Source organism: Phoca vitulina, unplaced genomic scaffold (genome assembly GCF_004348235.1).
Source record: "Phoca vitulina isolate PV1807 unplaced genomic scaffold, GSC_HSeal_1.0 scaffold37, whole genome shotgun sequence".
Classification (NCBI taxonomy): Eukaryota; Metazoa; Chordata; class Mammalia; order Carnivora; family Phocidae; genus Phoca; species Phoca vitulina.
In genome coordinates, this window is record NW_022589740.1 from 5,710,709 (window position 1) to 5,724,696 (window position 13,988).

The following is a 13,988-nucleotide window of genomic DNA, read 5'->3' on the forward strand; positions in this document are numbered from 1 at the left end:
CCAAATTCTTTATATCAGTAAAGTTTATAATAAACTTATGTGTATATGTAAATATATTCAACCCTACCCCAGCTGGTGGTTAAAAATTTATCAACACATGAGTTTCTTTCCAGAAAAAGAACATACTGAGGTAGATAACCTCAAAGTCTCTTGCATTTCTTGCATCCAGCTCAAAGTGTAGGCTTTTTGGGTGAAATGCAGTCTTTCCATCAGATACAGATGAAAAGCTGTTCATCTGTCTGGTTTGTTATAGGTCTACTGCTGTATAAATCAAAGGACAAGTGGTGTGCCCTTATACAATAGCGAAGAAGGAACAGGGTAACTACCATAATGACCTCCTATTCAGAAAGAAGAGGATGAGAAACATAACCATCAGTTGTCCATAGTAATTAAGCAATTCTACTTGACAGGAATAGCAAGGACTCTCTGTCTTGGCATGGAATGAGTTCCTTGGTTGGCCAATCTAGCCGAACCTGGTTATTCTTTCCAGGAGGATCTCCGTCCTCCTCATCCTCTGCTTCCTCCCTCCAATGTGGCTTGATAAAGATGCCCTTCCTGGGGCTACAGAGATCTCAAATCCAACTTCCTCTCGGTATAATTTTTTTTTTTCTTTTTAAGTAGGCTCCACACTCAACATGGGGCTTGAACTCATGACCCTGAGAAAGAGTCACATGCTGTACTGACTGAGCCAGCCAGACGCCCTCCTCTTGGTGTAATTTTAGGAACTAAGGCTCCCTTACTGGCCATAGACTGCAAGGGATTTACTAGCCATAGACTGTTTCAGGCCAGTCTTAGAGGGAGGGAAGTACTTTGGATATATAATTCCCTCTGTATTTAGTATAGTTTTGCTCTGTTTGTTTCTGGTAAAGTCCAGGTTTAAGAAATAATAGCCAAAGGGCTTGTCCAGATGTAGAGTTTATGCCTGAGAAATCTCTTTTAATTACAGGTCTCTCTGTTCTACCCATCTCCCTTGTCTTAGACTCCGTGACTGCCGCCATGAGGCAGTTAAAGTCACCAGGCTCCCGTGGGAAGGCAACCTCCTTGATCCCATTGGCGGTGGTAGGCTTTGCTCCCTTTCCCAGGGGGCACCGGTATTTAGACTGTCGTTTGTCCATCACTTTTTATAACTGCTTCAAGTTCAAACAACAGAAGCAGTTGGCTTTGGGACTACCTTCACCATAACTCGTAGAACACAGACAGGGAAAGATTCCCTTGGAAAAGTGATGTTTCCTTCCTTCACTGCCTGTGGCCTGAGCAGCTCTAGTGTGATGTCATCTCTTTAGTCAGATTTTGCTGAAAGTGGTGGAAACAGCACGTGCCGATATATAAAATGTTCGCTACCATTTCTCCTGATCACGTAGCCTCAGTCAGGCCATTGCCTGCATTCCAACTAGAGCAGGCAAAAACTTCACCAAATGTTCTGCCGCCCCAAAACAAGGATCACCAACTTCACAGCTTCAGGTGTCCAAGTCCGTATTGCTCAAAGCCCCGTTTCTCACACCAAGTCAATCCCACATTTTAGGTTTGCTTAAAACATCCCACTTCTAAATAGCAAATTCTGTTATCAGTTATACTCCATTCTGAATCATAAGAAAATTGGAAAACAGTAGCATAAACATATTAGTGATTTTGTTTTTCCCGTGAAATGAGAATCCTTGGGCTGCCTGGGTGGCTCAGTCAGTTAAGCATCTGCCTTCGGCTCAGATCATGATCCCAGAGTCCTGGGATCGAGTCCTGCGTCGGGCTCCCTGCTCTGCGGGAAGCCTGCCTGCAGCTCCCCCTGCTTGTGCTCTCTCTCTCGCTGACAAATAAATAAATAAAATCTTAAAAAAAAAAAAAAGAAATGAGAAACCTAGATGTAAATAATACAGAGCTAATATGACAGCTTCATCATCATGCCAGGTGGCCGCTCCACATTCAGCATTTTATTCATCATCCCAGAGGGGAGAGGCAGAGGACAAAGCATTGATCTAGTCCCCTCTAAGGAGGTTTACTAAAAGCCCCTTGTTTAAAATAATAGTAGTAATGATAAATAGTAACAAATAGTAATTTCTGGTAAAATGGATCGAGATATCGCCACAAATGGAAACCTGACAAAGCCACACTCAGACATATGAAGTTCAAATTTTTCTACAACTATAATCATCTTACTATAACTGGAATAATTTCCAGAGAAACTCTCAGATTCAGTTGTCAAGGGTAACACTAATGTCAAATTTGGACATTGGTAACCACGGTAGAACTTTTGTAAGAAAGATGATAAAAAAAAAACTGCTGAAATTATCTATCGATGATTGGATAAGAGATCTGCCTCAACTTTACAGTGCTATAGCAATCTCTGCATTTTATAAATTCAAAAGGACTTCTCAGCTGGGATGCAGTAATTTCATTTTCTCTAAAATATCAGTGTAATCACATGAAAGGGAAAAAGGCCCCAGGAGAAGTTCTCTTGCTATTAGCAGTAACATATATAAAACTCTTCTCAGAAAAGGACTGTTAATCATGTCATTGGAAAGGGCCCTAAGAAATCATTTATGCCATCTTGAACAGATAAATTAGCATCCTAACCTTAAAAATATATATCCAAGGAAGAAAATTTAAACTCTTCTTTTGTTGGCTTAATTATTATGGGCACTGCCTTGGAGCCATGTGAAAAAGCCCTTGTGGTTCTAGTTCTTCCAACAGATATTTACTGAGCATCTACTGTGTGCATAACACTGTAGGAGAAACAAAGAAATAGGAAACATGGTCTTTGGCAGCAAAGAGATTATAATCTACTTACAGAGATAAAAAACATGGAGGTGGCAGAATTTGCCATGGTGTGGAATGGCTTTAAAAGGATTTCTGGAGGAGGGGGGACTCTGTTGGGCTTTGATAACAGAGAATATTCCTATATACCCAGTTTTTATCCATTTCTCCCGGTTCTTCATTCCTGACACCTCGTTCTCCCTCCCTCCACTCTACCTTCTTTGCTGCCTTAGTTCAAGCTTTCATCATTTTTCCACCTTAAAGAGACTATTACAAGAGACTTTGAATTTGCCCCCATTTTCCCAGTCTTAACCACCAGGGTCTTTAGCAATTCCCACTCGGCACTGTGAGAGAATGATTTTTAAAATACAGATCTATTGGCTTTTTCCAGGACTGGCATTATGGTGAGCTGAGTGGAGCATTTGCCTTGGGTGCAAAATGGGTGCTGCCAGAAAATTCAGTAATTGAGATAACTAATGTTTTAATGAAAAAAAAATTTTAAGTAAAAATTAATGCAAATAATCCATGATGAACAAAATGTCAAAATTCTATTTTTTTTTTAATGGAAGGCTTTTTTTCAAGTTTTTATTTATTTGACAGAGAGAGAGCACAAGCAGGGGGGGCAGGGGAGGGAGAAGCAGGCTCCCTGCTGAGCGGGGAGCCTGATGAGGGGCTCAGTCTCAGGACCCAGGGATCATGACCTGAGCTGAAGGCAGACGTTTAACTGACTGAGCCACCCAGGCACCCCCAAAATGTCAAAATTTTAAATAAAAACAAGATCTGACTGTGCCATGCTAAGCCATATTAGAGTCTGAGACAAAAGTAAAAATGTGCACCCCTAGATACATGTTTTTATGCATTTTGGTTTTGTTTTTATGTATTTTTATTTTATTTATTTATTTATTTTAAAGATTTTATTTATTTATTTGCAGAGAGAGAATGAGAGACAGAGAGCATGAGAGGGAGGAGGGTCAGAGGGAGAAGCAGACTCCCCGCCGAGCAGGGAGCCCGATGCGGGACTCCAGGATCATGACCTGAGCCGAAGGCAGTCGCTTAACCGACTGAGCCACCCAGGCGCCCCTGTTTTTATGTATTTTTAAATGGTTGTTTTCTAGACCATTAAGATAGCTTTAAGAAATACTGCCGAGTTGAATAGCAGGTGTATAAAAACTCACAACATTATTTTAAGTTTAAAATTTTAATTATACCCCAAACACAATTTATTGTAATTTTATATCTTGGCTCTGATAAATACAAAGTCGCCAATTCAACAATATTTTCAAGATCTATTTCCTGCCTCAGTGCCTTTGTTCCTATTACTATTTCCCTGTGGAATGCCCTCGTCCAAATGTATACCAGATAAATGGTTATAGATTTTCCAGAAATAAGCTTTTCCTGAATCACCTGCTCCTATTCCCTCTCCTCAGGCAGAATTGACCATGCTTCCTTTGTGCTTTTCACTGTAGCCAGTGAGAACCTTTGTCAAAGCATTTTGGAGTGTTTCGGGTAGATGTATTTTACTATTTATCTTCCACTAGTGTAGGGCAAGGATTGTTCATACTCATCCCTGAATCCTCAGGGTCTACTACAGTGTCTGGGACTCTGTAGGTCCTTAATAATACTAGTTGAATGGCTGGATTAATGAACAAACAACAGCAAAACTGTGTTAAGCATATTCAAAGAGAAGTCAGTAGAAAAGCTTTGTTGGAAAGTTACAAGATACTTTAAAGAAAGCCAAACATTTATGTTTAAACAGCAAAAAATACATAGTACTTAACTACAAAACATCCAAGTCATTCAATGTAATGGATTAATTAGTTGTTTAGTCGAATTATACTTAAAATTCTTTGGTGGGCTGTCATTTTAGTAAGCCCATCTTGTCGGCCCTCTGTTGAGGGAAGGACTTCAGGTGGGGAGACAAAATAAAAATGTATTGTGACAGTTGGTTGTGAGGTGACAGAGGCCTTTAAGAGCTGGTGGAAGAACATTTTCTCTTGCATTGCCAAGAGAAAGCAGAGTTTGGATGGAAAAGTTATAAAGAAGATTCCATTGCACCTGATAATTAGAAGGTGGGTTGCCAGATGAAGAATTTATATCCCAGTCCAATTTTTCTGAAATTCTGTATAGCTGAAGTTTCAGACATTGTTCAAGGCGAAGGTCCTTGTCAACATCCAGGTCCATTATAACCATTAAGCATGAAGGTGCCAAGCCCAGGGTCCACGAGTTTTCCAAAGGCCTATAAAAATGTTTGAGACATTACCTTCACCCCCCAAAAATTCTTCACTCTGAAACAAGAAAAGAAAATTGCAATAGTAAAATTAGCTAATGCTTAATTAAACCTCTGTAAAAATATTTGAAATATAAAAAATATTTTATTGGCTCCACAATATGCAAGGAAGATTGTAGTATTGAAATGAACAAGTGTTTAATTAAATACCTCTAAACTGTGGCAGTAGGTCAACTAGTTGAGGGCAACTCAACTCAGTTCTTCTATATATATATTACATTTAATGTGGAATGTGAGTGCATTCTAATATACATAATAAAAGGAAGGTGGCCTCCAAAAGTGAAGGTTCATAGAGCCTGGAAACGATGAAAACAACCTCATCAATGTACTCAATTGTAGTTCGTATCAGGCTGACCATTATCCCTGCACCTCACAGGTGAATTCTAAAGGGTGGGTCAACGTCCGTAGGATACGGCTACAATTGTAGTGGTTTCTAAGCATCTGAGCCAGAACCTTAAATAAGAACTTGTCATGAAATACTACATTCTTTAGTTAATCTATTTTTTCAGTTAACATTGTGTTAAAAAAAAAGTTTAAAGAACATGTTTTAATTAACACAAACACTACTGATGGCATACAGTCACGAAGTAAACGTTTCTCCATAATTGGCAGTTATCCATATGGGATGATGACCTGATTATATCTATAAATGCTTATGAAATGTACTTTGCCTTTACCCCACTGTGAATGGGGAAGTTCTTTTGGATGCAGTGGATAGCAGGTACACCGAGGTTGAATTTAGTCACTGAATTATAGAATGGTCTGTGGGATCAATAACGAAGAACATTATTAGCCTGTTCTTTCAACGGTCTTGCAGCTGTTTTGCAACCATGGATAGTTCTTTCAACTACCCATAAACTGCTCCATCTGTGCCATTTTCAAAAGCCTGTTCTTAAGGACTCCATGTCTCACCATGTAATGCACTAATTTATCGAGCACTGATATTGCCCAAGTACAGTCGATTTCTCATGATGGCAGTAGCATGCCCAGGGGATAGTGTTGCAGTATGAGCAGCAGGGTCTCCCTGGTGAACAGGCCTGGGTCTTACCTGCAGTTACCTTAGCAGGTGTGATGGTTACGGAGAAGGCCACATGTGACTTGCATTATAATTCTATTGCCATGGACCAATGTCTGCAGAAACCAGAGGCACATCTGGAAATGACTACTCACCATTTTCCAGAAGAACAAATTGTCTTTCAGTAACTTTATCTGGCCAACAAGGGAAATGGAAGTTTAATTCATTCAAGGGAGAGTGCGAGAGAGAGAGAAAATGGCCCTTGCTCTTATCCCTGCATTGGAGCCGAGTCAAGGGGGTTCGAGTCTGGAGAGAACATAATTTGGAATCTGAACCATTTTATTCTGGTTTTCTCTGCTTCATCAATTGAACCAAGTTATTCCTAGACATTAGATCACTGGAAATACTCATTTGCTTAGTTTATTTTATGCTGCCCCCACAAAAAACTTACATTTCCCTAAAATTCCTACTAATAGCTGACAGAGACTATCCATATCCACAAACCCTGATTTCTGCTAATCATAAGCTTTTTTTCCTCTCCCTCTTACAGATCAGTCAAGGCACAGTGATTTCCCTGGGGTCACACAGTTCTTGGGTGCTAAAGCTTTCACAAAATGTTACATTTTGCCTCTCTGGCCACAGGATTTTTTTCTACCCGGGGCTCAATATACCCTTGGCTATTTCTCAGTTTCTTAATTCAAATTCTGAAAAGGCCAAATAGAACTGCTAATGTTCACAATTCAACAAAAACATCTGTTATAAGCAGTTGCTGACTGACTCGTAATATTCATCTTCTCTGCCAGATCTAAATTGGACCTGAGAGAATTTCCACATTTACTGGTAAACTATGAAAGGCTCCATACTGGAGCATTTTCCTGAGAAAAGAAATAGCTCACATAGCTCTTCTTAACACCTATGAAGAAAATTGCCCCCAAATGGTAAACTGTGACTTCTTGTGGGAGGGGAAAATGTGGAATCTCTCCTGCTTTGTTTGAGAAGCTAACTCCCTTTCCCATCGCCAAATCCAGCAACTGTGTGTACCTGGATCTACACAGTGTTCCTCCCCGCGATTGCGTTAATGCGCGTGTAACGTCAGCCATTACCCTAGAACCCAGAATCCATTCTTGTTCTCCTACTCACAGAATCTGCTTTTGCTGCAATTCCTTTCTCCTTGCATTGCCAAGTTTTTTCTCTCCTAGATCCTTCACATTAGCATACATAGATGCTGTAGTATCTCCCATTTAGAAAAAAAAATCAACCCTTTCCTTGATTTCATATCCCCTCTAGCCATGCCCCATTTTTCTGCTGGCTTCTTTGTTGTGAAACTTCTTGAAAAGGTTACCTGTGCTTCCTGTTTTCATTTCTTCTTCCTTGATCTCTCCTCAGCCCACACCAACCAGACCACCATCACTGCAGCTCCGCTGAAACCAGGCTTGTGGAGGTCACCATGGCGAAGGTGACCATATGTTCTTGTTTGCCCAAGACAGTCCCAGTTTACATGCGTTGCGTTGGAAGAATTATTAATAACTTTAAAAGTCACGGTTTGGACTATAAATTGCATGGGCTATAAATCTCCTCCTACCAATGACCTCCATCTTGCAAACTTTCCTGGTCACTTCTCATGACGGTATTCCTCAACATCCCAGCAGTGCTTCTCATTGACCTCTAAATGTTGGCACACTGCCAGGCTTTCAGATCACCTGGCTTCTCTCCTGTTGCTTCTTGCCCCATATTCTCCCCATAAGTCATCTCATGCAGTCCCATGGCTTTGGACACTATCTATATTTTGATGGCTCACAAATCTCTACCTCTGTCTGGGACAGTCTTCCCTGAACTCTAAACTCACCTTTACTGCCTAGAAGGTAGTTCTACCCATATGTCTAATAGCTCAATATAACATGGCCCGAACAGAACTTTTAATTCCGTCCCATCCTTTACCTGGTCTTCCCTTAGGGCTCTCAGTGCATCCCACCACTATTCTCTCCGCTGCTGGAGTAAAAAATCTATGCTTCATCCTCTCCTTACTCTCCTTTCTTCATTACCCATATCCAATCTTCAGCAAGTTTTATTGACTCTTTCAAAACCTGTCATCCTGCTGACCACTCTCCATCCCTCTTACCCTCCTCACAGTCCAAGTCACACTCTGTCCTCACCAGGACCACCAGTGGGGCTTGCTTCAATCCCTGCTTCTGCACAGAACACCCACATGTACGTACACTTTCTCACTCGATATCAGGTTATGTTACTCTTCAGCTCAAATCCTCCATAGGCTTTCTATAGGGCGATGAGGATAAAGTCTAGATTTCTATCCATTGATTAGAAGGTCCTGGTTTCCTCCATTTCCTTGAGCTCATTTGTTAACATTCCTTCCCTTTCTTTCTCTATTCTATCCACCAGAATGGGCTTTGTGCTATGATTCCAACACACCCCACTTCTTCCTGCCTCAGGACCTTTGACCATGTAGTTCTCTCCTACCTGGGAAGCTCTTCCTCTGTGCCTTTTCATGGCTTAATGCCCTTACTTCATCAGGTCTGACCCCCCAACTAAGGTAGCACCCCCATCACTCTCCATCCCCTTATACTGCTTCATTTTTCTTTCTGGCATTTATCATTTACTCAAAATTGTAGTGCGTTTGGGTATGCTTATTTTCTATCCCCTCCATCATAATATAAGTTCAGAAAAGAGAACAAAGATCTTGTGTGTTTTGTTCAACACTAAATCCATAGTGTTGGGTTTAGTATCATCATAGTAGATGCTCAATTAACATGTGCTGAAGAAATGAATGAGTCAGTTTCAACCAAGTGAATTCAGAATTTGGAGCACTCCTCATCTCATCAAGTATCTGTTCCCCTCTGTACTTGTTGAATATTGGTTATATTACCTGCATATTTTTAAGATCTAGTTGAGGGACACTACCATAGCCTGTAAAGTCCCAAAAGGCAGTGGATGAGGGCTAATTAATCTAATTTAGCCTCCAAAGAGCCACACGTCAGAGTGCCTACATTTCCTGTGTCCCTTTTAAGACATGCAGACACATCCATGTTCAACCATAAAGACAACCGTGGATCTTCCAGCTGTAAACAGCCCTAGACTCTCTTCCTTGCTAGTTTCTTACTCAATTTCCACATATATTTTAATTTGGCTTCACATCTGACTCCAAACCTACCTTTGGCAATGGGCTGGTGTAAAAGAGAACTTAAGAAATACATATATAATTCTCCCAATTCCCAAGAGAAATGAAAATATACTAAAACTGTCAGAAGAAAGAGAGAGGAGTCAGAAGTACATAGTAAATCAGTTATTTATGTAAATGTGAAAAAATAGAAATGACAGTCTTTTACCAGTAAAAATATCTATCATAAGTACATCTAAGCAATCAGTACTTACTTCTCGTCTTCAATATTTTTCATGTGACTCTGTCTCCCATGAGGCTGGGTGCCCAGGTCCCCCTTGTGAACTTTACTTCTCCAACATGTCTTGGTTTCTTAGTCATTTACATCAGCACATTCTTGTTGGGAAAGCCCAAACCCCACCAATGGCCCTTTAGTTGGCATTTCAGCTGGGACAAATGAAGCCCTTGGTTGATTGTGGGGCGCGACCTGGGCACAGGTGGAGTTTTAAAGTGCTTTATAATATGATAAGTACTGCAAGCCAAGAGCTCTCTAAATTGCAGCATAAATAAGGTTTGTGATGACAGAATGTTTTGGCATAAAGACATCAATTCCACTGAAGAAGTCATAGGTATCAGAACTCCCCATGACCTGGATGAAATATCCTTCAAGACTGCCACCACTTGCATTGATCTATGCTCCCTGAAAAAAATGTCTACTAATTTGACTTCCCAATTATTCTGATGCCAGCAAAAAAGTGTCTCCATTGGGTTCTCCCCCAAAGTAAATTAATAACCTATCATTTGATCTTAGCCTTTCAAATACTAATTTCTTTTAATTCAGTAATTTTGTTTTTTTTTTTTCCTATGGGAAGAATCAGCAATATAATAAAAAACTTTGTAGAAGAATATTTATAATAACATTATTTACAATGGTGGCAAATTTGGAGTGACAAGTGTACATGTTTGAGAGTAGTCTGGTAAATGGTGCAGCCACAGTGGAAGACAGTATGGAGGTTCCTCAAAAAATTAAAAATAGAACTACCCTATGACCCAGTAATTGCACTACTGGGTTTTTACCCAAAAGATACAAAAACACTAATTCAAAGGGATACGTGCACTTCTATGTTTATTGCAGCATTATTTACAATAGCCAAGATATGGAAGCAACCCAAGTGTCCATCCATAGATGGATGGATAAAGAAGATGTAGTGAATATACACAATGGAATATTACTCGGCCATAAAAAAGAATGGAATCTTGACACTTGGAACAACATGGATGGAGCTAGAAAGTACAATGCTAAGCCAAATAAGTCAAAGGAATACAGAAACCATATGATCTCACTCATATGTGGAATTTAAGAAACAAAGCAAACAAGCAAAGGAACAAAAAAAAGAGAGAGAGAGGGAGAGAAAAACCAAGAAACAGACTCCTAACTATAGGGAACCAACTGGTGGTTACCAGAGGGGAGGTAGGTGGGGGGATTGGGGAAATTGGTAATGGAGATTAAAGAGTGTACTTATCATGATAAAAAACATTAAAATAATTTAAAAAAAGAAAAAAGAGTGGTCTGGTAAAATACTTGACGATAAATTCTTGTGTATGCCATCATTAAAAAACATTTTAATGTCTACCTAATGATATTTGAAAATGCTCACAATATGAAAAAATATAGATACAAAGCTCTGCTTAGTATGATCCTGTGTGTGTGTGTGTGTGTGTGTGTGATGTAAAATACTGTAAAGGAAGATGCCCAAATGTCAATGGTAGCATCAAATGATCATTAAAAAGATGGCTTTTATTCTACTTTATATTCATTTTTTCCTATCTTATATATTTTTTGGTAATTTCTAAATTTTGCATAAGTATGTAATACTTTTTAAATCAGAAAGCTCTACATAAATTTACATCTGTTTATGTGGTATTTCAGTCAAACATGATGTTTTTTCTGAGATACATCACATTTCTTCTACACATCTTTCCCCAAAGAATAAGTTTACTCTGCAGAGGTCACCAAGTTCTAAGTTAGTTGCACAAATCATTAAGGATGGAGTCTCTAAAAATATGCAATTTAAAAAATGTGATTTAACTAGAGATATAAACGCCACAGTGTAGGAAATTGTAAGAATTTTCATCCTTAAATGTGATTACAGCAATGACATGATACAATTAAAATCCTATTCAAAATCCAAATGCCCAGGTGCCTCTTACTCATCAGGTGCTTGAGGAGTTAATTTCCAGAGAAGTGAGTAAGTCACACAAATTGTGACATATCTCTTCTCCTACCTCCCCGTCTCTGAAAATATCCAGAATATGCTTTAAGAACTGTGCAAAAATGGCAAACTCCCATACAGATAAAAGATCAAGGGAGGGAAGGAGAGATGGAGCAGCAGACAAGATAACAGACAAGATAATTACAGAGCTTTAAAAGCCTTGGATTTATTTTTAAGATGTAAGAGCTCTATTTAGAAAAGCCCATAGCTAACTTTATGTGAATCTTGAATGAATTGTTCTGAAACATGTAAATAGTAATGAAATGAAGGAGAGGACAGCCTGCTTTGTTTTCTGCACAGGGTTTACCTGGCTAACCCCAGAGCTAAGGTGGCCCAGTGACATTCTGTCCTTTGTACACACGGTTAAGACCACTGATGTCCCCACTGGTAGATCAGGGCCTGGGGTTTGGTAGGACCTCACTCTCTGATTTCCCATCATGGCCCACACAATAAAATCGCTGTCTGCAGAAGAAGCAAGACGCTCCTTTCTGCCTCTCTCTCTCTCACTACTTCCCAAGAGAGGAAACAAAAATTTTTTGTTTTTGAGCTGGCCTGTTTGCAGGCAAGACTTGCCCTTGTCTCTGAATCTCCCGTTGGCCAAGGTAGCCATCTCTCTGTTGCTGTGCTCTGGCCCACAGCTGGGAGTCCCACAGTCTTCTGTTTGCACTAGGAGTTTCGAAGGGCAACCCGTGGTCTAGATAGAACGTCTACCAAATATTAAAAGATGATCTTTTGGTCTCTGTCTGACTCTACTCTGGTTCCAAATTCTGAGAGGGAAGGGTTTGATTGTTGCTTCAGAGAACCCCAGAAAGCTGCCTTTCCTTAAGTGATCTTAAATGTGTACTTACATGGCTCTCTCATTGAAGCAACAATATAAGGCTGAATATTGCCAATATTGTCAATCATGAGAAAGGCTGAGATTGAGGCCACAGAACATATTTTAATTGGCACATTCCAATTGTTGAAATCTACAGGTATGATTTATGTGAGAGGGAACAAAAGCTCAGCATTCTCGGGAAAAATGGATTGATTGATGACTTTTGGGTTAGAGGAAGCATTGTGACATTTTGCATAAGAGAATAAATTAGGGATTTGTTTTGGAACATCAATTATAAGGAATTTTAATCTGGTTCAATTCAGGATCCAAATCTATAGATGGCAATATCATGCTCAAAACGTAATACAACCTTTCCAGGCAAAAATCTACTTTTGAGCCACAGTCCTTGACTCTGGGAAGATGCATTTCCTTAAGTGTGGGTAACATCACCTACCCTTGAAACTAAAGAGAGTATGTCATGTTAGTCCTGGTCCTCCAAGAGGAAGATGCCAAGACAGGCTTAACTAGGCAAAGGTGTCCTCAGGGGAAATGCCTGTGGGGAAGGAGCTGGAGAAGTTAGAGGTTCTCAGACCTGATGCAAGTATGACTCTGAGTGGAGGAGAGAGATAGGAAAGAAGCACACACACACATCACCCCCCCCTCCCCCCCGCCCAGTGAGGGTGTCAGGAGTCCTGGAGCTATCAGAAGTTCCCTGGGTCTCCCAGGTGTGGGCCTGACTTCATGTCCCTGCCCCACTGAGCCCCTGGCTGAGAGCAACATGGGAAGCATGGCCTTGGCACCAATCACAATATGGCGGTGGGTTTCAGAGTGTCCCTCGGTTTTGCTCCCCATAGTTAGGGGTCTGTGAGGCCTATCACCATGGCCATCAGACCCAAGATCTGGTCACCAAGAGGAACAGGCTAGATTGTTTTCAAAGCTGTATTCCCCCAGTCATTGGCTAAGATTGTCCCACCAGCAGAATGTTGCTTTCACTTACCTAGGGCAGAACTACTCAAGAAATGTGTTGTTTTTAGCATGTCGTGCACATAACTGAGAAATATGCAGAGGAAAACCACTTGCCAATGAGCAAGACAGGCTCAAGGGGTATTCAGAATTTGGCAAGAATCATTCACTGGTGACCCTCAGGGTAAGGTACCGCATGCGGCTGTTCTTTCTTCAAGGATGGTGTTTACTCTGAATATGAGGTCCCCGTTACCTGCTAAGTGTCTGGATTCCCAATGTGTGGAGTGCGTGTTAATGTGTGTGTGTGAGAGACGCGTGGTCTTGAGAAGCAGAGAGCGGGCTGAGGTCCCTAGAGCCCAAACACATGTCAGTAATCAATCAATAACTAGCAGGCCCATGTGGAGCTAAGTTTAAACATATGTTTTTGTTTTAAAAAACCTTGTTCTGACTGCCAAAAGAAGAGAGGATCTTAAATTTTTCTTTTAACCATCCTGAATTTATAATAGGCTGGTCTCATGAAGCAAAACATAATAAAATGCATTTATCGGAAACACATTTATGCTTGTACCAGAAGAACAGGGTCATAATAATTTATCTAAATGTTTTATGGTAGGTTATGCGAGGCATTTATTTTCCGAAGCTTTTGCATATTTCACATAGGCCTGTGTCATGTAATTTTTACAACGGGTTCCTGAGATGAATCATGTTTACTATCCCCGAGACCTTTTCTCATCCTCGTATACGGGGGGTGAGATGATGTTTCTTTGTTGTCA